At 41.5% G+C, this 24,701-nt stretch overlaps 1 long non-coding RNA gene across 10 annotated transcripts in view; it reads right to left on the reverse strand.

The window, feature by feature from the left end:
- Positions 1 to 10,716: 10,716 nt before the first annotated feature.
- The window catches only part of LOC122453830, a 42,127-nt gene continuing 28,142 nt past the window's right edge, over positions 10,717 to 24,701 (reverse strand). For 2 of the 10 annotated variants that reach the window (XR_006273209.1, XR_006273219.1), the window contains exon 5: positions 21,645 to 21,674. This is a non-coding gene — a long non-coding RNA (uncharacterized LOC122453830). Of the gene's footprint in view, positions 10,729 to 18,187; positions 18,199 to 21,644; positions 21,675 to 23,715; positions 23,719 to 23,758; positions 23,762 to 24,701 lie in introns of those variants that run through there. The other 8 variants (XR_006273194.1, XR_006273201.1, XR_006273263.1 and 5 more) reach the window with 7 other exon arrangements.

Below are 24,701 nucleotides of genomic sequence, written 5' to 3' on the forward strand. Positions count from 1 at the left end.
TCTTGTGGATTTAAATTTGATTTCAAAACTCATTTACTTGTGTTCCTCCTTTGTGTTTTAAATTTTTATTGGAGTCCAGTTGATTGACAATGCTGTATTAGTTTCAGGTATATAGCAAAATATATATATATATATTCCTTTTTAAAGATTCTTTTTTGTTATATTCTCTAAATTCTTCTCTAAGGTTTTCCTTTTCCCCCATGTTCTGATAAATCTCTGCTTGATATTTGATGATTCTTTCAAAGTTTAATACACAGCATTAGCCAAATCCTGGTTCTCTTGAACTGGCTACGGTGACGGGGTAATGCTTAGAAACCATTGATTTTAAAGGTGTCTGTGTGTGTTAATCACTCAGTCGTGTCCGACTCTCTGCGACCCCATGGACTGTATGTGGCCTGCCAGGCTCCTCTGTCCATGGAATCCTCCGGGCAAGAATATTAGAGTGGGCTGCCGTTCCCTTCTCCAGGGTGTCTTCCTGACCCAGGTCTCCTGCACTGCAGGCAGATTCTTTACTGTCTGAGCCAGCAGGAAAGCCCCTGATTTTAAAGGTAGAGGAACTGATATGTAGAGGATGCCGGTGGGAGTCAGAAGCACCCCCAGTCTGGCTGGCTCATTCCCCCTTTGCTTCTCTCCAATACTCAACCTTCGCTCTACTTCTTAGCTCTCTTTCTGTTTAATAGGCTCTGAGAATTAGACAGTTTGAAGCGCTGCTAGCTGTTCAAATAGAGGCCAGGTTGTTCGTCTTTACCATCTGAAAGCGGCTTTGATGGTTTCTGTAAAATGAACTCTCGGACACCCACCGCACCGTTGGCACCCCGAGCAGCCTCAGCAGAGATCAAAGGCGGCCCGTTGCGTGGAGGCCGCTCCCCGCGGACAGTGTTGAAGCCTCCTGGCAGGCTCTGCTGGCTGGCTTCTCCCTGCTGCGACCTGAGCCCTGCGCGCTGGAGAGCACCGCTACCTGTCTGGGGTCCCCGGCGGATTAAAGAGGGCTTTCAGTGTTCAAACCCATTCTCTGGCACCTGGAATTCCAAGTGAACTTAGAAACTATAACTGACTCTATTAATTTCAAAATACAACGAGAATACCGCTGCTTTTCTTCCTCCAACACCATCCCTTTGTCTCTTCTGGGTCGAAGCTGTTCCTCGGGCTGTCACTTGTGGCTGAAACGATCTAAGTCTTGTGCAGCGGGCCCCCGGATACGTGGCCAGGAACCAAGCAGTCTCTGGTTATCAGAACTTACGGCAAGCCAAACTCTCTGCCGGGCATTCAGCAGGAGTCTTGAGGACACAGATTCGTTGTCCTCAAACCACTTTTATATCTCTTGTCAGCAAGATCCCACCTTCTTACCTAACCTGGTAAATAAATGCCTGGCATTTGTCATGAAACACGCCCCCCTCCCCCTTTTTTTAATGGAACTGCCTGTCCCTATATAGATATACACTGGGTCCCAAGTGCTTTCTAAAATTTTGGAGAATATCCAATTTAAAGTAAGAATTATTAGACATTATCCTGATCATTCTTAGGTCAGATGGCAGGGATCCTGGAAGGTTCTAACTAGGCAGATGTCCCACTTGATAACTTGGTTTGTTATTTTCTAGAGGATGAGAAGGTTGGATGGCATCACCAACTTAATGGCCATGAGTATGAGCAAACTCACACATGAGTTTAGTGTCTGCGCTAGTGAAGGACAGGAAGCCTGGCGTGCTATGGTCCATGAGGTTGCAAAGAGACACGACTTAGCGACTGAACAACAAGAGGAAATAAAAGACTCTTTGGGGGCCAGCAGACAACAGCATCCTCCTTCCGAGCTACCTGAGAAAATTTGTTTCCCTCACGTAAGTCCAAGTTCTTTTCTGCAGGCTTGAAAGCCAAGAAACGTGACTTGGAAACGAATCCCGTGCGCCCCCACAGCGTGGGCAAGTAAATCTTCAGACATAACAAAGTCTGCCTTAAACTTTCAGTTTTGTTTTTTTTTTTTTTTAATCAGTCCAGGGACCAGGAGCTAGATAAGCAGAGGGAAATCTAAAGATAAAGGAACTCTCTCAAGTCAAGGCTGTGGGAGGGAATTTTCTAGAATGATGACTCAGGGTATCATGGATTTGGGAAGTAAGACCTCTCCTTCATGTGGCTATTGTGATATTCTTGTGGAAAAACAAAACCAGAGCACACTGTGTCTACCATGGCATATTCAACATTGACACGTAAGAGCTTCAAAGTGCAGTGGAGTTGTCTGAGGAAGTACACCCTGCAGGTGTGGTGTGAGCAGCAGGCTAACTGGGTTACTGGAAATGAGTGTAGGAAAACACGGAGCTGGGGTTTTGGCTCTGCACACATCTGCTAGTGCTGAATTCAGGGGCAGAAAGGGAGAAGCCAGCTGCATTCTGAAACTGGCAGGCCAAACTTCCCTGGTGGTCCTGTGGTTAAGACTCTTCCCCTGCAGGGGGCATGGGTTCAAGCCATGCTTGGGGAACTAAGATCCCTCATGCCACATGGTGTGGCTAGCATTTTTTTTTTTTTTAAATTAAAAAATAAAACTGGCAGGCAGAATTCCTTGTTAGGACATGAGAGAGGCTGGAGCAGGTCAAGATGGATGTGTCAGGAAGGTGCCTCAGCTAGTCGGACCATCCTGTGATTTGCTGTTTGTATTGTTTGCTGATTCCTGGTTCTTCTACTCACTAGACATGCTTAACTCTTCCAAGTCTTTTTACTTGTATTATGTTACCTGATGCTCATAATCCTGGGAGATTATGTGATCCTATATTGTAACAGTGCTGTCCTCAGCTAAAGGTGGCAAAAGTGAAACTCAGAAAAGTAAAAGGATTTGCTGATTCGCGCTGAGACTAGAAGGGCAGAGCCAAGCCTGGATTTCAAGCCTGAAGCCAAGTCCAAAATTCCTTCTGCAGCCCATCTCCCCATATGTGCAGGCGAGCTCTACCAGTCCACTGACTTGCAAGCTTCATGTGACTTCACGTACTTGAGAAGCAAAATAAAACAACTCCTACCCTAAAAAAACCCCAAACTTAAGAAATTTTTTATTACTGCACAAGTGTGTTGTTGTCCAGTCCCTCAGTCGTGTCCAGCTCTTTGTGACCCCATGGACTGCCGCACTCCAGGCTTCCCTGTCCTTCACCATCTCCAGGAGTTTGCTCATGGTTGTGCCAGTTAAATCAGTGATGCCGTCCAACCATCTCATCCTCTGTCGCCCCCTTCTCCTTCTCCTCTTGCCCTGAACATACACTACACAAGTATATATTGTGATATTAAGAAAAACAGTTAGAAAATATAAATAAGAAAACAAAGAAAATAGCCACCACCCATAATTCTGCCACATAACTTTTTGTATTTTAGGGACTATCCTGCTGCTTTGATTGTTGAAATGTACACATTTAGGCAGAATTTACCTTAAAATATATGTGTATATACATACATGTATATATGTATGTGTATATATATATATTTAACAAAAAATGAGATCATTTGGTATAGATTGGAACTATTTTGTTTAATTTGCCAACACATTGATATAGTCTGTTAAAGTCAATATTATAGGCACATTTGCAATACATGGGCTTCCCAGGTGGTGCTAGTGGTAAAGAACCCACCTGACAATGCAAGTTAGATGTAAGAGACCTGAGTTCAATCCCTGGGTTGGGAAGATCCCCTGCAAGAAGTCATGGCAACCCACTCCAGTATTCTTGCCTGGAGAATCCCATGGACAGAGGAGCCTGGTGGGCTACAGTCCATAGGATCACAGAGTTGGACACAACTGAAGTGACTTAACATGCATGCACACATTGCGATATATACTATTCCATGGCTGCCTACTTTTCCATTCTATAGGCATACAGATAAATTTTGTTTTACCCTCATGTATCTTCAAGTTTTCTATACCATAAACAATACTGCAATGCCTATGCTAGTGATTAAATTTTTGTACACATCCTTCTTATTTCCTTATGATTAATTTCTAGAATTGGAATTGCCAAGTCAAAGAGCATGTATGCTTTTATAATTCCCACCAGGAAGCAATGTGTGAGAGGGTTTATTTCTCCACCCTTCAGCAGCACTAGATTTTAAAATTAAAAATAAGCTTCCAGATACTTCATATAGTTGTAGACAAGTAAGTATGTTCCCAGAATGTTAGAAAGGAAACTCCTCCGCTCCTTAAAAAGCATACCATTTATAAGCAAAATAAGCCCAACACATTCTTTATCCATTTTCCTAACCTCAGAAGATCAGCTACTGTAACAAAACAAGATCCACAAGAGGGAATATTAAGGAAGATTGTACTCAAGCCACAGTTCATAGGCTTTAAAGAAACACAACCAAGGGCAAGTCTAATTCATCAGTGGCCCATAGCCATCTACCTTCTCCTATAATCCCTTCATTTTTTACAGGTTAAGTAGGGTTAAACCAGGTCAACACTTGGATAAAGGTTCTCTAAAGAAATCCTAAGTATCCTCGTGTTCATGGTGGTGTAAATGTCAATCCTGTGCAAACAACCTGGTGAACTTTCCAAAATACCTATTTAATAGTGGAAAACATCTTCTGGAATATTGCTGATGAAGAGACAGTAGAAATTAACTGGGCGTGAGCGCTGTTCGGTGTGTTAGATTTCTTGGAAAGCTTGTGAAGCAATTGGTAGGGCTGCACCAGATGGCCTGGGTGGTGGATTAACCACCAGAGTTCCTAATCCATAGGTAAGACCACCCACTGGTACTGTGACAAGATGGTTCAGGAAAGTTCTGGAGACTCCCAACTGAGATGAGCACTTTTAGACTGTCAACCAGAGTAAAAGGAAGAGCTGATGTACTTATCTAAGTACTTTAAGGCGGAAAAAAAAAAAAAAAAAACCACCTAGAAAAAGAGACATTTTTAGCATGGATTTAAAATCTTCAGTGGGCTCTCTGTTCAAAAACTCCATCAATTAATCCTTAATTTTTTCCTGCATGCTTCAGGCTTATGTAGAGAAATGAAACGTGAAGGGGCAGTGGGGACAACCTGCAAGGAAGCAACCTTTTGTATCTCAAGGGTCAATTGCGATGGAATAAAATAAGAGGGCTGTTGAGAGATCTGAGGCTTGACATGTGGCACAGCGCTGTTACATTATGAAAATCCAATTTGCAATCCCAGCTTTGTGGATAAGACCTGTGATTCCCCAAAGCACTATGAATTGAATCCAAATCAAATTCTTAAAAAACCCACTTCAAGAGTTGGGTAACACCATAAGTTAAGATTTTCTAATAGTTTTCTTTCTTCGGTGGCAAAGTTTCGGGTGCTCTGAACAAGAGTAGATGAATTATAGCAGCTTGTTGGTAAAGGATGAGTTCAAAAAATACTTGAAAACGAAACATAGCAAATGAGTGGAGAGCCACTACATACAGAAAGAGGTTGTCTTTTAACTTATAAAGACCGGTATTATTCATTTAATGATTCTACTGACTTCATACAGACTAAAATTTCTGGGATGAATTAATAGTCAAAGCAGGTAAAATCAATGTATATACCAAATAAAGTGAAAAAGTGAAAGTGTTAGTTGCTCAGTCATGTCCAACTCTTTGTGACGTCGTGGACTCTAGCCTGCTTCTGTCCATGGGATTCTCCAGGCAAGAATACTGGAATGGGTAGCTATTCCCTTCTCCAGGCAATCTTCCCCACCAGGGATCAAACCCATGTCTCCTGCACTGGTAGGCAGATTCTTTACCATCGAGGAACCAGGAAGCCCCCGTGTACTATATATGATATTTTTAAATATGGGAGAGTACTTTATGGCACTTCATTTAGTGCATAGTACATAATATTTTTTAATAAGTTTTTGCTAAATTAATAAATGAATAAATGACATGTAAAAAAAATTCTTGACCTTAGAAACCATGGATTAACAATGAAATAATCCAAATACATACTTAGTTTCCAACAGACAAAACAAATGTTTTAAAGAAGGAGTTTTTGGGGAAAAAAAGTGCTATTAATGCATTCATTTGTTCCTTCAGCATTTCTTGAACATGTACTACGTGTCACATACTATTAAATACAGGTGCCAACTAAAAATTGGCACTTGACATCTGCCTCTACAAGGATCAGGTCACTAGCCATTGTAGTTGCTAACTTTCTACATACTCTGAAAGGGGTTCAATGTGGAGATCAGGAATGAGGCATTCAGCGGCGTGGGAAAAACTGGTGATAAATCTTTTCAGGAGAAGATTTTATGAGCTCAAGTCTTGCATCTTCTTATTTCTAGAAAAGCACTAAAATCATTATTGGCTCCATATTTACCTCACGACTAGTAGCAAGCCTCTGCTAAAATGTCTGTGTGACTGCATATACCCCCTTCATTAAAATCATGTATAACCCTGACCTCCCCCAGCCACCTCTTTTGAGTCGGGACCTCAGAGCTATCCGAGATGCTGTCTCCCGGGCTATAGTCCTGATTTTGCCCCAAATAAAACTTAACTCACAACTCTCATGTTGTGCTTTTTTTCTTTTTTCCCCCAGTCAACACAGTAAACAGGAAGCTGAATAGACAGATGTTTCCCTGATCAAGGAGTTGCTTATTGTCCCGAGAAATTTTGTATCTTTGACAAGCATCTTTCCCAACAGAGAAGTTCTCCAGCCTCTCAGTGATTTCACATTTTCTAGTTTAATCTTTTTGCTGTTGTGTTAAATGAGTCCCGGAAAGTTAAGGAATATGCTTTTCAAAGTTCAAAGACTGAAATAAATACCTTTAATGGGTTGCATGCTCAGTTACTAAGCTGTGTCTGACTCTTTGTGATCCCATGGGCTGTAGCCCGCCACACTTCTCTATCGATGGAATTTTCCAGACAAGAATATTGGAGCGGGTTGCCATTTCCTTCTCCAATTAATTAATTAAGTAATTAATGGGCTAACAGCATTCTAATTCTCAAATTCCTTGTCCAATGTCTTTAGGAATGGATATGAGAAGTGGATGGTCAACAAGCTTTGGATAGCTTTTCAGATGCAAGTTTTGAAACGCCCACTGTCTAACCTCAAGTTCATGTTGTTTGGAGCCCATCTAAAATAACCCGGCAACACTAATCAAACAGTTTTGTAGTGTCTCTTAGAGATGCTAATCCTTGTTTCCCAGCAAAAGTCCAAAATGGCTCTGCTGGCTTTCTCAGCTCCTCTTAGAAGGATTAGCAGGAAAAGTCTTACTTTCTTTACTTCCTGTCCTCGACAGCTGGGGGGAGTTGAGCGGGCTTTTAAGGCTTGTTAGAAATACTAAGTCTATGACATACAGAATTTCAAAGTCTGCAACATGGCTAGGCCAGAGAGCCATTAAATAAATGGGATCTATTTTATGACACCATGATTTATCGTGCTTGACGTCACCATTTGTATTCCCTAGGAGGGAAGGAATGCGGAGAAATACACTCCTCACAATCAGGGAAAGACTATTAGCCTAATATAAAATGCCCTCATCGCAGTTCTCCACTTTGCCATGGGTAAGGTGTCCCAGAATAAGTCATCTGACACCAGCAAGCAGGCCTGGCTTGTTCAGGTCACCTTCACCGTGTATTCAGGTGTGGGTGGCTCTACAGACTGGTGACTTCAGACCCAGTGGACCTCTGGAGGGTCCCACTGATGCTATTACACTTTGGGTGTCTTGCTGGAATGGTAGATTAGACATGTGAAACTCTGACCTGTTTTCTTTTTGAAAAATATATATTTTTTTAATGCTGAAAATATCAAATTTATTTTCACAAGCAAAATCCTAGGGGAAATGAGGAAATGGGCCATAAATTCCTTTTTTAAGTATCCGCTAGTGCCTCTGTTCTGTTTACTTTAGGTTTTAGCTTGCAGTAGGCCCTCCTGTCTCTAGCTGCCCCTCTAGTTGAGTTGTCGCTGTGCAATTGAACTGAGATGCCAGGCCTTTAGGAATAGGTTGACCATTCAGCCGTCCAGGTCTGAAAGACAACACATCTAAGATAGCAGGAAGAGGCTAGTCAGACAGTGAAGTAAGTCAGTTTCACTTCAGTCAGCACAGAGAGAAACTTCATGCATTAAAGAGAATCTAAATGGCCTTATTAGACCACTAATGTTTGAAAACCTCTTTTTAGTTCTTTAATACCCTTCTCTCCTGGTTCTCTTTGATGGGCCACAATTTGATTTATTTTTCTAAGATATACCATTAACTTTTGATCATGAGCCTTGATGTTCCAAGAAATATTGGAAAATAAACCAAACATTTGTTGTCATTTTTACTTTGCATCTTTTTCTTTTCATTTAAAAGAACTTTCATTTCATTTTTGTGGCCAATTCCCTAACTTCAAATAGACTTAATTCCCTTTCTTGAAAAATGTAATCAATGCTTGTCTTTTGTATCCTTTTCCTTCCTATTCTCTCTACACTAAAAACATGATCAACTATCTTAGGAGGACTGCTTTAAGGACTGATACTGGAAATTCTGAGGAAGGCATTATATTTTATAATGACAGCACATTTGTCACTTAAGTCACTATGGAACATGTAGAGTCCATTTTATGTAGAAACTTCATACCATTGACATTGAATAACAGTACCTTAAAAAGACTTACTTTTTAACTATCTTAGAATACTCTTTACAGGATTTTTTGCCCTGAGCTATTAGTGCATTTAATTTGATTATCGATCTCCCCTCTAGACATTCCTAATGTTCCCCAATGTTCTTTGCCCACTGCTTACCTCATGCTACTCATTGTGAGAAAGAATGGACCATCTGACTTCTTTGAACAGAGTCCTACATTTTATCAATAAGATAAAACACAGCAGGTACTCAGGGTGTTAAAAGCTTTTCTTGCCTATTAGATCACACTGGAGTTTCTGTCTCAGTTCATCAGGAAGAAATACTGTTACGGTAGATCATTGTTAGCCTACTTTTTTTTGCATCATTTTCTTCACCCATTTCCATAACAGCATCTAATATCTATGTGATCCTGAGAAAAATGATGATACTTCTGGGTCTAAGGTAAGCACATGACTTAGGTCAGTCTAATCAGTGCCTTCTAGTCACAGGTTATAATTAGTTAAAATTTGGACATATATTTCAAGCCATCTAATTGAAACAATCCAAACAGATTAAATGTATTTTCTTTTCCTAGAAATGTTGGAATATTGATGCTATTGTTGAAGAAATTAACAAGGGAATATGTTACTGTCAGTGCAGTTGCAGCCATTTGGGGACCATGAGGTGAACCAGTCTTATGATGAATCCTATGCAGATAGACAGAAAGTTAAAAAAAAAAAAAAAAAAAAAGATCCTGGATACATAATTGAGTAGCTCAGTCATGATTTACCAATAGCCTACCCTCCCTCTGATAGTTTTAATTACATGAGTCAGTGAATCCTCTTTTGTAATTTAAACACATTGAGACAAATTTTCTGCTACATTTTACTGAAAGTATTCTCACTAGCAAAGATATAAAGTATGACCAGCATCCCCGGTAACATTCTTAACACAGTATAAAAATGTACTACTACCTTAAACAGATAAGAAAAATTGCCATGATACTAGAATTAGAGAAAATTGATAAGATGACTGGGCTTTCCCTCTTGAAGGGACCGTAGCTACAGGAAACCCCATAACCACATTCATTTGTATTTTAGACTACTCCATTCCAAACTCCGAGCACTGAGCTAGTAGAAAACATACCTATTTATTTTGCTTTAAGTCATAGTCAAAACAGTGTTATTTCTAAATAAACGTTTAATGATGTTGATGACATTTCACTTAATGTTTAATTTCCTTTGCTAACTCTAATAAAGCAACTGGTAATTGATATAATATAATCTTCTAGGAGAGTAAAATAAGGGAAAGAAGTTATTTAGTTCCCCTGGTGGCTCAGTTGGTAAACAGTCTGCCTGCAAAGCAGGGTTTAGTAACTGGGTCAGGAAGATCCCCTGGAGGAGCGCATGGCAACCCACTTCAGTATTCTTGCCTGGAGAATTTCATGGACAGAGGAACCTACAGTCCATAGGGTCACAAAGAGTTGGACATGACTGAAGCTATTTAGCACACACACACATTGGAATTAATGAGTGAGATACTTCTGTTGTCTAGTGACCTCTGACCATGAGGGGCCCAGGTAGATATGATAAAACAGCCAAATAAGCACAGATTTTGGTGGCCCTGTTGATTTTGTCCACTGCAGTTTTTGTAAAGCAGTTGGCTGAACCCAAATTTCTCAAAGAAGTTCGCATTTTTTTTTTCTAGTGGGACGTGTCCCAGGAAAGCAGTTCAAAATGGTTAGTGTGGATCTAGAAAAGAAAGGGTATTTTAGTATTCTCATGTCTCTAATTTAATTCCAAAATGTGAGTCTCTTACCCCCAGCACAGCTAAATGCTTTCCGTAGCCTGTTGAAGGGGTGTAGGAGGGAATTCAACCTGCCAGAGCTGCGCAGATTTATACTCATAATAGCTACCAATGCGCCACAGTAAAATTTTACGTTTCAGCTAAATTACTAATGACTTTCAGGCCCGTGCCAGAAATTTTAGGGTAGGCTTATAAAGAGAGAGGAGAGAATGTACAGTCAAGAGTTCTTAGCACTGGGGTGTGTGCGTGTGTGTGTGTGTGTGCGTGTGCGTGTATGTGTGTGTGCATGCGTGTGTGTGTGCTTGTGTGTCCGTGCACGCAGATGTGTGTGTGTCTTATTTGGGATTACGGGACACGTGCTCAGCATTTTTTGCCATTTTGATTAAATGTAATTAGGTTCTGGCAAGCCACCCTTTCCTCTCCTGGATGCTGGGGCTCTTTCGTGTTTTCACATGGGTTATCCACAAGAGGTGAGAGCAGGGAGTTATTCTGCAGCCTTATGCCTTTACTCAAGGGGTGGCCACTTTTTTTTAATTTGAAGTTTTGGGCTTCACAGTGATTTACAGATTAAGGCTCTGGACTGTCCCAGGGCCAGCAGGGCTGTTGTTCTCTCGCGCATGGACACAGCTCACTGCTGGTAAGCAGCGGCTCTCTGCTCACCCTCTCATTAGAGTTCTTAGACCACATTTCCTTTTGGCCAGACTACTCGGTTATTTTGACAATGTGCAGGCTTTGCCTCCTCCCTTGACCCCTGCTGACTGGTGAAAATGACCACAGAAGGGTGAAGCAGGTGATGGGGGGGGAGTTGCAGCCCCCTACACCCACCTGGGGCCCCTGATATTTCTCCTTCAGTGGGAGGGTTGACTTAGAGGAAGCCTCAGAGTGGCAGGTTTGCTTTGCTCATGTTCATCCAGTCCCTTGGGCCTCTGATTCTGTCTTCATTGTTTCTTTTCTTTCTTTTTTTAAACAGTAGGTTCTTTAGGGAACACAAGTAGCTTGCAGTGTGCTGGGTAAAGAAGGCAGCTCTCCTTGGCTGGTTCTGTTGCTAAGGACACTGACCACTTCCCTCATGATCTCAGGACTCTGACAATGTGCCTCTGTGGGTGAATTCTATGAACATGCAAAAGGCAAAAACAAAAACTCAGCTAAAAATGATCAATCCTAAGACCGAGTGCAAAAGCCATCAGGAATTCTGTATAATGATAAAAAGCCACAAACCCAGTTTTCATAGAGATGGATTTATTCTTTGATCTTTTTTCTCTGATTTTTGCTCAAAATTGCCAACATATAATGCTCCCCCGATGGCTCAGTGGTAAAAGAACCCACCTACAATGCAGGAGATGTGAGTTCAATCCCTGGGTTGGAAAGATCATCTGGAGGAGGAAATGGCAACCTGCTCCAGTATTCTTACCTGGAAAATCCCATGGACAGAGGAGCCTGCAGGACCACAGTCCATGGGGGTGCAAAGTATCAGACATGACTGAGAATGCACAATGCTATTTTGATTCTATTCTTGCCTATTTCTTCTACAGTGTGAATTTTTTATGTTAACCTAGTAAGTATGCTTATTTGGCATCTTTCAGATTCTCATCCTTTGTGCTTTATATTTATTTGTTTTGCAGAATCATTTTTATTTATTTCCATTGCATCTTTATATGTTGAAAGAAAGTCCCACCTTAAGTTATTCCTGGGCAAAACCTTACCACAGTAGTAGACACATTTCTAGTATGTGAGTCCTGCGATCTATATAAGCGTCAGTAGGAGTGATTTCTATGAGAGTTTTTATTATTAGTGGATTTCAAAGTTGCTGAAGCCTAAGTAACTTATTAACAAATTCGAGTAATCATTGCTCTTTTGATGATTTGAGTTTTCTCCAAATAGGCTTTTAAGAAGGGGACTCAAATTCTAACTGTGCTCCCATGTTTTACAACTGAGGAAACTGATGCTTGGGTGGGTCAATGTGCCTCTTAGCCAGCTCTTTCTGGTGACCATGTTTGAAAATGATTGTTAGTCGCTGAGTCATGTCTGACTCTTTGCAACCCCATGGACTGTAACCCGCCAGACTCTTCTGTCCATGGAATTCTCCAGGCAAGAATACTGGAGTGAGTAGCCATTTCCTCCTCCAGGGGATCTTCCTGACTCAGGGATCAAACCTGGGTCTCCTTCATTGCAGGTGGATTCTTAACTGTCTGAGCCGCCAGAAAGGCCCAACCATGTTTAGGGACGGCCTTATGTAAGTTCAGTATTCTTTCTACTTCACCATAGCTGACCATAGTTAAATGATGCAGCTTGGTCACGTAAATCATAAACGTCAAGAAGATGTTGTCATTTAAAATATAACTTAATCTTGATAGGAGGTGAGAAGAAAAAGAAGGGGAATCAGCTCCTCCCTAACAGATTTTGGGCTCCTGTTAAAAGACTCGTTTGGAAACTTGGGTTCATCTCAAGTCTGTGTTCTCCTTTCTCTAGTGCTCCCTTCTTAAATCCTCTTCTGTCCATTTTGTGCCTAGAGGCACAAGAGGACTATAGCATCTTCTACTAAGTCTTTTGAACAAGCTCTGTATTTACCATGATGGAACCAGGGCTCTCTCTTGTCAAGGCCATGTCTTAGCTGGGCTAACTGACTGAGCTGTGGGTCTGCCCTTGGAGTTTACTCAGCTGGTTTCACTTCGGCAGGGGTCTCCTAGACCTTCCTCAAAACCACCACCTTGGCTGCTCTGGGTTTCTTTTGAAACATCCAGGGGCTTGGCCCACCAAGTAGGACTGAGTAATACCATGGTGTTCAGATGTCTTCCACAGACTCCCAGAAAATACCAGTTTATACTGATGGCCAAGAATGGTGTTTAATTCTGAGTTTGGCTCTAGCAAGGTGGCTATCACCTCTCTGCATATTAAATCCCCCAAAGGTAGCCAAGCGTGACTTGTACTTTTCACGTCTGTTTTCTGTGAGGAAGAAGGAACAGTGGTGGACCTGTGACTCTTGGAAACTCATCCGTGTGACTTGGCAGCGTTGGAAATTGTGGGCTATGCAGAGGTCGCCCAGCCCCATTTGGAGTGAGGGTTTGGTTCCTTATTCGGGTGCAGTGATCCTACAGGACAGGATTTCATACAAATCTTCTTTCTTTTCCTCTCTTCTTTAATAATAGTATGAGCTTTTTTTTCACGGTGCATCATTATCTGAAGCTCATTTTACAGCTATTATTATTTCATTTGTTCCATTCCAAGATGGTGCCACCATGAAGTCCATAGAGGCAAGATAGAAACTCAAGATGCAGAGTCTACAATCAGAGACAGCAATCACCACATCTTTTGATTCCCAGTTCAGCTGTCCTTCCATTATCTTAGGCTGCCCTCTGCGGCCTGCTGCACAAGGAGTGGCCAGGTCTGAGACACATCTATGCTCTGAGAACATAGTCTTAGAGCCACGGTGGAGCTTGCCTGTGACAGTTTGTGTAATGTATTCTAGTTAAGCTATTTCACCCCTTGTCAATTGCTTTTTTAATGAAAATAAAGTAAAACATGCTAAAATAGAGGCAAAGTATAACTTTTAAATAATAACCTTTAAAAATCAGCTAGTCTTCAGATGATATATTAATTTCACATTGCCCCTCAAAAAATGACCACAAACTTGGCAGAAATTGGTTTTCTCACAGATCTTGAGGTCAGAAATTTGAATTGAGGTTGACAGAACCATGATCCCTCTGAAGGCTCTAGGAGAGAATCTTTCCTTGCTTCTTCCAGCTTCCGAAGGTTCCTGGCATTCCTTGGCTTATGGCAACATCACTCCAGTCTCTGCATCTGTCCTCAAATGGCTTCTTCCCAGTGTATCTGTGACTACTTCCTCTTCTTCTCTTATAGGGACTTGTCATTGGATTTAGGGCTCATCCTAATTTAGTAGATTTCATCCTGAGATCTTTAACTTAATGGTACCTGCAAAGACTCCTTTCCCAAATAATGCCACATTTAGAGGTTTTGTGAGTTAAGACATGTACTTATCATTTGGGGATTAACCATCAGACAGAACCCTGTGCACCAGGACCCAGAAGAAAGGAGCAGTGAGCCCACAGGAGACTGCCCCGGACTTGCCTGTGGGTGTGCAGGAGTCTCTGGTGGAGGTGTGGGTAAGTGGTGGCCTGCTGCAGGGTTGGGGGCACTGAGTGTAGCAGTGCGTGCATGGGAGCTTTTGAGGGAGGTCAGCATTGTCTTCATTACCTCCACTATAATTAGGCCCAGGGAAATAGCAGGGAGGGAACACAGCTCCACCCATCAACAGAAAATTGGATTAACGATTTACTGAGCATGGCCAATAAGAACAAGACCCAGTTTCCCCCTCAGTCAGTCACTCCCACCAGTTTCCATAGCCTCTTATCATTCTGCATCAGAGGGCAGACAGACTGAAAGCCACAATCACAGAAAACTAACCAATTTAATCACATGGACCACAGCCTTGTCTAACTCACTGAAACTATAAGCCACGCCATGTAGGGCCACCCATGGTGGTCAGGTCAGGTCATGGTGGAGAGTTCTGACAAAATGTGGTCCACTGGAGAAGGGAATGGTAAACTACTTCAGTATTTTTGCCTTGAGAACCCCATGAACAGAAAGAAAAGGCAGAAAGATAGGACAGTGAAAGATGAACTCCCCAGGTCTGTAGGTGCCCAATATGCTGCTGGAGATCAATGGAGAAATAACTCCAGAAAGAATGAAGGGATGGAGCCAAAGCAAAAACAGCACCCAGTTGTGGATGTGACTGGCGATAGAAGCAAGGTCTGATGCTGTAAAGAGCAATATTGCATAGGAACCTGGAAAGTTAGGTCCATGAATCAAGGCAAATTGGAAGTGGTCAAACAGAGGAGATGGCAAGAGTGAACATCGACATTTTAGGAATTAGCAAATTAAAATGGACTGGAATGGGTGAATTTAACTCAGATGACCATTATATCTACTACTGTGGGCAAGAATCCCTAAGAAGAAATGGAGTAGCCACCATAATCAACAAAAGAGTCCAAAATGCAGTACTTGGATGCAGTCTCAAAAATGACGGAACGATCTCTGTTCATTTCCAAGGCAAACCATTCAATATCATGGTAATCCAAGTCTGTGGCCCAACCAGTAATGCTGAAGAAGCTGAAGTTGAACGGTTCTGTGAAGATCTACAAGACCTTCTAGAGCTAACACCCAGAAAAGATGTCCTTTTCGTTATAGGTGACTGGAATGCAAAAGTAGGAAGTTAAGAAACACGTGGAATAACAGGCAAATTTGGAGTACAGAATGAAGTAAGACAAAGGCTAATAGAGTTTTGCCAAGAGAACACACTGGTCATAGCAAATACCCTCTTCCAACAACACAAGAGAAGATGCTACACATGGACATCACCAGATGGTCAATACCAAAATCAGATTGATTATATTCTTTGCAGCTGAAGATGGAGAAACTATACAGTTAGCAGAAACAAGACCGGGAGCTGACTGTGGCTCAGATCATGAACTCCTTATTGCCAAATTCAGACTTAAATTGAAGAAAGTAGGGAAAACCGCTAGACCATTCAAGTATGACCTAAATCAAGTCCCTAATGATTATACAGTGGAAGTGAGAAATAGATTTAAGGGACTAGTTTTGATAGACAGAGTGCCTGATGATCTATGGATGGAGGTTTGTGACACTGTACAGGAGGCAGGGATCAAGACCATCCCCAAGAAAAAGACATGCAAAAAAGCAAAATGGCTGTCTGAGGAAGCCTTACATATAGCTGTGAAAAGGAGAGAAGCAAAAAGCAAAGGAGAAAAGGAATATGCATTTGAATACAGAGTTCCAAAGAATAGCAAGGAGAGATAAAAAAGCCTTCCTCAGTGATCAGTGCAAAGAAATAGAGGAAAACAACAGAATGGGAAAGACTACAGATCTCTTCAGGAAAATTAGAGATATGAAGGGAACATTTCATGCAAAGATGGGCTCAATAAAGGACGGAAATGGTATGGACCTAACAGAAGCAGAAGATATTAAGAAGAGGTGGCAAGTATACACAGAAGAACTGTACAAAAAAGGTCTTGACAGATAATCATATTGGTGTGATCACTCACCTAGAGTCAAACATCCTGGAATGTGAAGTCAAGTGGGCCTTAGGAAGCATCACTATGAACAAAGCCAGTGGAGGTGATAGAATTCCAGTTGAGCTATTTCAAGTCCTAAAGATGATGCTGTGAAATTGCTGCACTCAATATACCAGCGAATTTGGAAAACTCAGCAGTGGCCACAGGACTGGAAAAGTCAGTTTTCATTCCAATCCCTGAGAAAGGCAATGCCAAAGAATGCTCAAACTACCACACAATTGAACTCATCTCACACGCTAGTAAAGTAATGCTCAAAATTCTCCGAGCCAGACTTCAGCAATATGTGAACTGTGAACTTCCAGATGTTCAAGCTGGATTTAGAAAAGGCAGAGGAACCAGAGATCAAATTGCCAACATCTGCTGGATCACTGAAAAAGCAAGGGAGTTCCAGAAAAACATCTATTTCTGCATTATTGACTATGCCAAAGCCTTTGACTGTGTGGATCACAATAAACTGTGGAAAATTCTTCAAGAGATGGGCATACCAGACCACCTGACCTGCCTCTTGAGAAATCTGTATGCAGGTCAAGAAGCAACAGTTAGAATTGGACATGGAACAACAGACTGGTTCCAAATAGGAAAAGGAGTACGTCAAGGCTGTATATTGTCACCCTGCTTATTTAACTTATATGCAGAGTACATCATGAGGAACACTGGGTTGGATGAAACACAAGCTGGAATCAAGATTGCTGCAAGAAATATCAATAACCTCAGATATGCAGATGACACCACCCTTATGGCAGAAAGTGAAGAAGAACTAAAGAGCCTCTTGATGAAAGAGAAGAGTGAAAAAGTTGGCTTAAAGCTCCACATATAGAAAACAAAGATCACAGTATCCAGTCCCATCACTTCATGGCAAATAGATGGGAAAACAGTGGAAACAGTGGCTTACTTTTTATTTTTGGGCTCCAAAATCACTGCAGATGGTGACTGCAGCCATGAAATTAACAGTCCCTTACTCCTTGGGAGAGAAGTTATGACCAACCTAGACAGCATATTAAAAAGCAGAGACATGACTTTGCCAACAAAGGTCTGTCTAGTCAAGGCTATGGTTTTTCCAGTAGTCGTGTATGGATGTGAGAGTTGGACCATAAAGAAAGTTGAGTGCAGAAGAATTGATGCTTTTAAACTGTGGTGTTGGAGAAGACCCTTGAGAGTCCGTTGGACTGCAAGGAGATCCAACCAGTCCATCCTAAAGGAAATCAGTCCTGAACATTCACTGGAAGGATTTATGTTGAAGCTGAAACTCCAATACTTTGGCCACCTGATGTGAAGAACTGACTCGTTTTAAAAGACCCTGATGCTGGGAAAGATTGAAGGTGGGAGGAGAAGGGGATGACAGAGGATGGATGGCATCACTGACTCAATGGTCATGAGTTTGAATAAACTCCAGGAGTTGGTGATAGACAGGGAGGCCTAGTGTGCTGCAGTCCATGGGGTTGCAAAGAGTTGGACCGGACTGGGCAACTGAACTGAACTCACAGAATTTGAGGTCTGAGGTCAGTTGTACCTGTCTCAGATTTCCAAGGAAAAAAGTTTTCTCCCTGTGGTTCTGGTTGATTGTCATAGAACCATGAAGATGATGAAGACTGTTGTAGCTGAAAGCTGCTGGAGAATAAGACAGAATCTGCTTTTATAGACAGTTCATGCCAATACGAACTTCAGGAAAACCAGAGAACGGAGTCAGGATATTTAGGGACAGTGGCAACCGCAGTGTTCCCGTGACTGCTCCTCGTCCCTTCAGAGCTCACCTCCTCAGTAATGCCTTCCCCAAACAACCTATCCAAAGGAAAAAACAGCGAGTTTCCCTCTCTGCCCTGGTTTCCTTTATGACACTTACCATCAGTTGTAATAATTTCTGTCCTTGATTTTGATCTGTCCCCAGTGTGATACTGTAAGCTCCATGATGACAAGGATTGGGTTTGTCTTGCTCATCACTGAGTCCTCCCGGGCCTTTGTAAATGTCTGGCTCATTATACTTAATGAGTAAATATTTGTGGAATAATGAGCAAGTGAGTAATTGAAGGAAGGGGCCTGCCTATGGGTGTGCTGAGACACAGGCAAGAAAATACCCTGGGCTAAAATCAATACAATTTAGATGTAAAGGAAGTTGGTGGATTTGATGATGTAAATAGCGGTGCCCAACATTTTTGGCACCAGGGAAAGGTTTTGTGGAAGTTAATTTTTCCATGAACTTGAGGGGGGTGGTTTTGGGATTATCCAAGTACATTACATTTATTGTGTACTTTATTTCTATTATTATTATTATTATATCAGTTCCACCTCAGATCATCAGGCATTAGATCCTGGAGATTGGGGACCCCTGATCTAAAGAAGAGGATAGTGACAAAATTCTTTCATCAATTTCACTCTTCTTACTATCACCGATATTCCCTGCTACAATTTCCCATAAATAATAGTAGAATATTAAAATTAAAAGACTCTTGGAGAGTTTTAAATTTAAGAGAAATACCAGACACACAATAAATAAAACCAAAAGTAATTAATGGGTTATGAGTTAAAGCTACTGAAAATATTATATATATTCACAGGAGTCAAATTTCCTGTTAAGAAAGATAATAGGAGAAAGAACAGACTTTGATGTCCTGCCAAAAGCCACCAGTGTGGTGATCCTAGTTACTGTGTTGTGGGCACCTGGCCTACAGATTTCAGAATTCTGTGTGGTTTCCCTCAACCAAATTTCTGAAAGAGCCAGCAGAAAGGGGTAGGGGTGGGAAATGTGTTATCTATAAAAGTCAACCACAAAAATAATTTCCAAGTGCCACTAAAGGCCTCCATTTAGGCTGTAAAAGCCGAGACATCTAGAATAAACTATTGTAACTTCTCAGTAGTGTGGTAACACACATGGCCAGCAGCATGGTGGGTCAGGGACTGCAGGGTATGTCAACATGGGTGGGGAAGAGTGAGAGGCAGTGGGACTGGCTGGGAAGTAAGTTTCACGGGTTTTAAGATTTGCTCTGCCATTTGGGAGTTTTACTTGTGACTTTTAAATTAATCTCATGCAATCATTTTGCATTTATTGTGATCCACACTTTGTATTATTCAAAAATATTTGTGGATGAAAGGATACTTATACCACTGAGTAGAATATTTAGAAACTTTGATCAATGATGTAAAAATCTAATTTCCCTTCTGGACACAGTTAAAACCACATATTTATGAATGGTTAGGAAGATTCAGTCTGTTTTCTTGATGACCATTCTTCTAAATCAAGAATTAGTCATAAAAGTTGGATCTAGAGATGTTGTTAGCCCAGATTGGAAAGTGGTGTGTCTGCAGGGATGATTAATAAAAAGATTGCCCCATTTCATCAGGATAAGATTAGCATTTCAACTTTTTTTTTTTTAATCTTCTATTATGCAATGACCCAGTGGCTCAGAGGCAAAGGATCTGCCTGCAATGCAGGAGACACAGGCAGGAGACGAGGGTTCAATCCTTGGGTCAGAAGATCCCCTGGAGAAAGGAAATGGCAACCCACTCCAGTATTCTTGCCTGGAAAAATCCCAGTCCATGGGGCTGCAAAAGAGTCAGACGTGACTAGGCAACTTAACAACAAGCAACAACAAAGGTAGTCCAGAAGTTTTTTCTACAAGCTGTTGCCTATACAGGGTATATTGGTATGCTTCTGGATTGAAGGGGGTGTGGCAGGGAAAAAACAACTAAAGTGGGCTCCGCAGTAGAGAAATTGCATTCCTTTATGTACTAAATTCCCAGGTAGATAGTGTTTGTTTTGTTGCTGGGGTTTCTTGTTTGTTTGAATGTACCAATTTTCCACTCTGTCTGCACGCCTCAGCCTTTGGGTCACAAGATGGCTATAGTAATTCTGGACATCATGTCTTTACCCAGCAACGTCCTAAGGTAACAAAGGAAGAAGAGGCCATGTTCTTTCTTTGGCTTCCCTTTTCAAAGAAAAACTGTTTTCATGCATCCCCCAGCTGACTTACCCTTATGTTTTATTGGCCAGATTTACAAATTGTGCCAAATTCCAAATCCATCACTGCCAAAGGGAATGGAATGATATTACCTGGGTTCATCCTAACTTACCTCCCTGAGGATGTAAAGGGCCCAGCTCCCCTGAAGCACACAGCTCCCTGATTTTTTATCAGAATTGAGAGAAGATGTCTACAGGGGCGACAACCAACAAAGTGCTTGCCACACAAGGGAAAATATTTAGAGAAGGCTTTAATCAAGAGTTCCTTTGTATCAGGGTCAGATTTGGCCAGATTTTCCTTTCTGCAGTTCCCTTATGTCCTTGATCTAAATGGTCTAAAAGAGAAATCATATGCCATGAGTGAGGCTGACCACCTTTCTAGACTGAGGATTTGCAGAATTTTCCTGAAAAGTATTTTGGGCTTTGTAAGCCACGTGTGGCCTTTCCCACTGCAACCACTGTTACCTTCTTCTCCTTGTCTCTTTCTTCCTCCTCCTCTTCTCCTTCTTCCTCTAACCATTTAAAAGTATGAACAAAATTCTTAGCTTATAGCCTGAGCCAAAAAAGACTGGGAGCATCTGGCCTAAAAGCTCCACTTCATAGACCTCCACTCTAGAAAGAAGATGCAAAGCAATGGGCAATATAGGTGATATATTAAAAGCCAGCATTTTGGCATAGTTGAATGAAATCTGTGAGATCACCTAGACCCAGTTACCTGAATTTGGAGAGAGAAAATTGTGAAAGGAGACACCACACAATGGTAACTTGGTTTGTTTCAAAGCAAGCAGAGGACTTTAAAGCCCAGGCAAAGTAGCAGTAGAAGAAAAAGGCAGAGGCTATGTTGAAGCCAAAGAACATTTGGCTCCAATGAATGTATGACCCACAAGTTTTCCTAGGTTGGAAAAACCTGGGAAATCTGCAGTATACATTAGCTTTGGAAATGTCCTACATCCCCCCTCATCTCCTGCAAATTTTCATTTTGTTGCTAACAGTAACAGAGAATTCAAGTTCTTGAATGAAGCATATCTTATTCACATCTCTGCTTTCAATTTCACATTAAATTTTCAATTACTTTGTAATGAGGATGAATCACAATTTTTTTTTCAATTTTGATATTTTTTTTATTGGAAAGGAAACATGAGAAAAGCTGTCTTAATAAACAGTTTGTGTGCACGCATGGTAAATTGCTTCTGACTCTGTGACCCTATGGACTATACCCTGCCAGGCTTCCCTGTTTATGGGCTTCTCCAGGCAAGAATACTGGAGTGGGTTGCCATGCCCTCCTCCAAGGGATCTTCCCATCCTGGGGATTGAACCTGTATCTCTTATGTCTCCTGCATTGGCAGGCAGGTTCTTTACCTCTAGTGCCACCTCGGATGAGACTACAAATATATAAGATTTAAATCTAACAGATAAAGGTAATTAACATTTCAATAAAGCACTTTAAATTATGATGCTCAGAAAGTTAATGATTACATCTTATATATCAATATGAATGAGAAATGTCTTTAAGTATTGAATACTATCTCTTCTCTTGTATATTCCTTCTGTTATAATTGAAAAGAATAAGCTATTAAACTAATAAGTTAATAACACTAATAATCTAATAACACTGGCAATCCATTGTAAGTTTTATTTTCACCTCATTTCTTCTCTTATCATGTAGTAGGCAAGTAGGGAGAAAAATCAGTCTTAAAAAAGATCTGGGCCTTGCTTTCTATGACTAAAGATCTGAAATGTGCCTTAAAACATAGCTTCGGGGAGTGACATACAAACAGGAGAGATACTGACTCATGATTGGGTAGGTTGGTGGGGCAGAATGGAGAAAACTGGGGAGAGTTCTTACTGCAGGGAGAACTTGGAATTCTTTTTTTTTTTTTTAGTATAGAAGCATTTTTATTATCAAATTCTCCAAACTAATCTATCAAAATTACTTTTTTCACTGCCCTATCTTAACCTTTGTTCAATTGTTGTCTTTTTTGATGGATTTTTTAATACGCCTTAGTTTATCCTTTTTTTCAAAAATTCCTCACTGGAGTAGAGTTGATTTACCATGCTGTGTTAGTTTCAGGGGCACAGCAAAGTCAATCTGTTACACATGTGCATATATCTGTTCTTATCTTTTAAGATTCTCTTCCCATATAGGCCACTACAGAGTATCTAATAGAGTTCCCGGAGTATCTAAAAGAGTTCCCACCCTTCAGTAGGTCCTTGTTAGCTATCTATTTTATATATAGTAGTGCATATATGATGGAGAAGGCAATGGCACCCCACTCCAGTACTCTTGCCTGGAAAGTCCCATGGACGGAGGAGGCTGGTAGGCTGCAGTTCATGGGGTCGCTAAGAGTCGGACGCGACTGAGCGACTTCACTTTCACTTTCCACTTTCATGCATTGGAGAAGGAAATGGCAACCCACTCCAGTGTTCTTGCCTGGAGAATCCCAGGGACGGGGGAGCCTGGTGGGCTGCGTCTACGGGGTCGCACAGAGTCGGTCACGAGTGAAGTGACTTAGCAGCAGCGGCAGCAGCAGCAGTGCATATATGTCAGCCACAATCCTAGAACTTGGAATTCTTTAACCACTGTACTTCAGCTGTGGTTGGGGAAGAGAACTGAAAAATTCCTATGAAACATCCTTAATTGGATGGCAAACATGATACCTAGTGAGTTGTCATGAATTCCAGCTATTGAGAAGTGATCTTTAAAATTATAGCCTCTTGAATAAGGAAAACTTGTTTCAGATCTTCTACTAACAGCTGACGTTTTTATAGGAATCTCTACTGAGATGATGGTGGTGGGGATGGATTTTGTGTGGCCCGATTGCCAACTGCTCATACCCCATGCCAACCTGGGGGGGCTACAGATTTTTCTCAGCTACTTGTTTGAAGTTTATGGATAGTTTAGTCAAAAGAACAAAAGTCATTATAAGTTTGTTCTTTATAAATTTCATGTAATTATTGACTTTCGGGGTCATTAGATTTGCAAATTAAATTGTATTCAGAGAATTATTGTGCTCAGAAGTGGTAGTAAGCATCTAGGAAACACACTTCAAAGTCAAAGGAGAACGAGAGCAATATGCTTCCTGAAAAGGTCAAAATAAATTAATTTGGGGGGATCAAAAACAAATCTATGTGATGTGCTGAACTCTGCACTAAAGAGATCTTATGGCAGCAGATCCTCAGTGTTCTAGCTCTGCTCCTCTGCAGGTACTGGCTTGACTCAAATGGCTGGTAGATAATGTGTTGGGCTTAGGTACTATTGACACATGAAGACTTCTTTGTTACTTCCGGGTGTCGCTTGTCTTTACATCATTGTTTGCTATGTTTTTGCTTCCCCTCTCCCATACTATCTGATTGATGGGCTCTTTGCCCTATTTCTTCAGTCCACACTACCTAAGGTGGCTGTAGTGGTAAAGAACCCACCTGCCAATGCAGGAGACATGAAGAGACACAGGTTCAACCCCTGGGTTGGGAAGATCCCCTGGAGGAGGGTATGGCAACCCACTCCAGTATACTTGCCTAGAGAATCCCATGGATAGAGGAGCTTGGAAGGCTACAGCCCACAGCATCACTAAGAGCTGGATAGGACTGAAGTGACTTGGCACACACATACCGCTACTGTGCAGGCTTGTAGGAAGATTTGGTGTTCCCATTTCTCTTGCTCATCTACTTCAGCATGCCTTGGGCTTTCTCCATGACCTCTCTTGCCCAGGCAGAAATCCCAGAGCATCCTGGACTTCATGTTGTCATGTACTCAGCATGCTGAGCACTGCACTCCCCCCCCCAACCTTTCTGGTATCCAGACAAAGTGGGGAGGCACCAAACTTCTTGTTATTCTGTCTGTTCAGTCTCCCAAAGACGAGCATACAGACCGTTTAGGTATATGCAATTATATTTCATCCTAAATTGTCAGGGCAATTTTCTAAAGGTTGTAATAAATGAGAAAAGCAATTAAAGTTGTGGTTCATTTGATGAATTTCAAAAAGAACAAATTCCAAAGATTGCGATCTGGGCGAGGAGGGACCCTGTAGATAATATTCCTGCCCATTTCTAACTTGGCCTCAGATTCTGGCACCATTCTCCCCACCTTGGCCACCTTCTTTGTCTTCTCCATCCTGAAACCTCTGTTTTCTTGCCTGAGAAAGGCCAACCCTTCCAGAGACGATCTCCTGGGGTGGAAGCAGGCTGTGTCAAGTAGCATCTTTGGACGTCAGTGGCTGTGGAGGGGGAACAATGATGCTTACTGCCACTGAGTTTTGCTGGAAAGAGTGGCAAGGATTATCTTCTCTCCCATGAATGTCCTAGGGTCCTCCAATCTATTTCCACTTTTTGA

This window comes from Cervus canadensis, chromosome 1, assembly GCF_019320065.1.
Source record: "Cervus canadensis isolate Bull #8, Minnesota chromosome 1, ASM1932006v1, whole genome shotgun sequence".
NCBI lineage: Eukaryota > Metazoa > Chordata > Mammalia > Artiodactyla > Cervidae > Cervus > Cervus canadensis.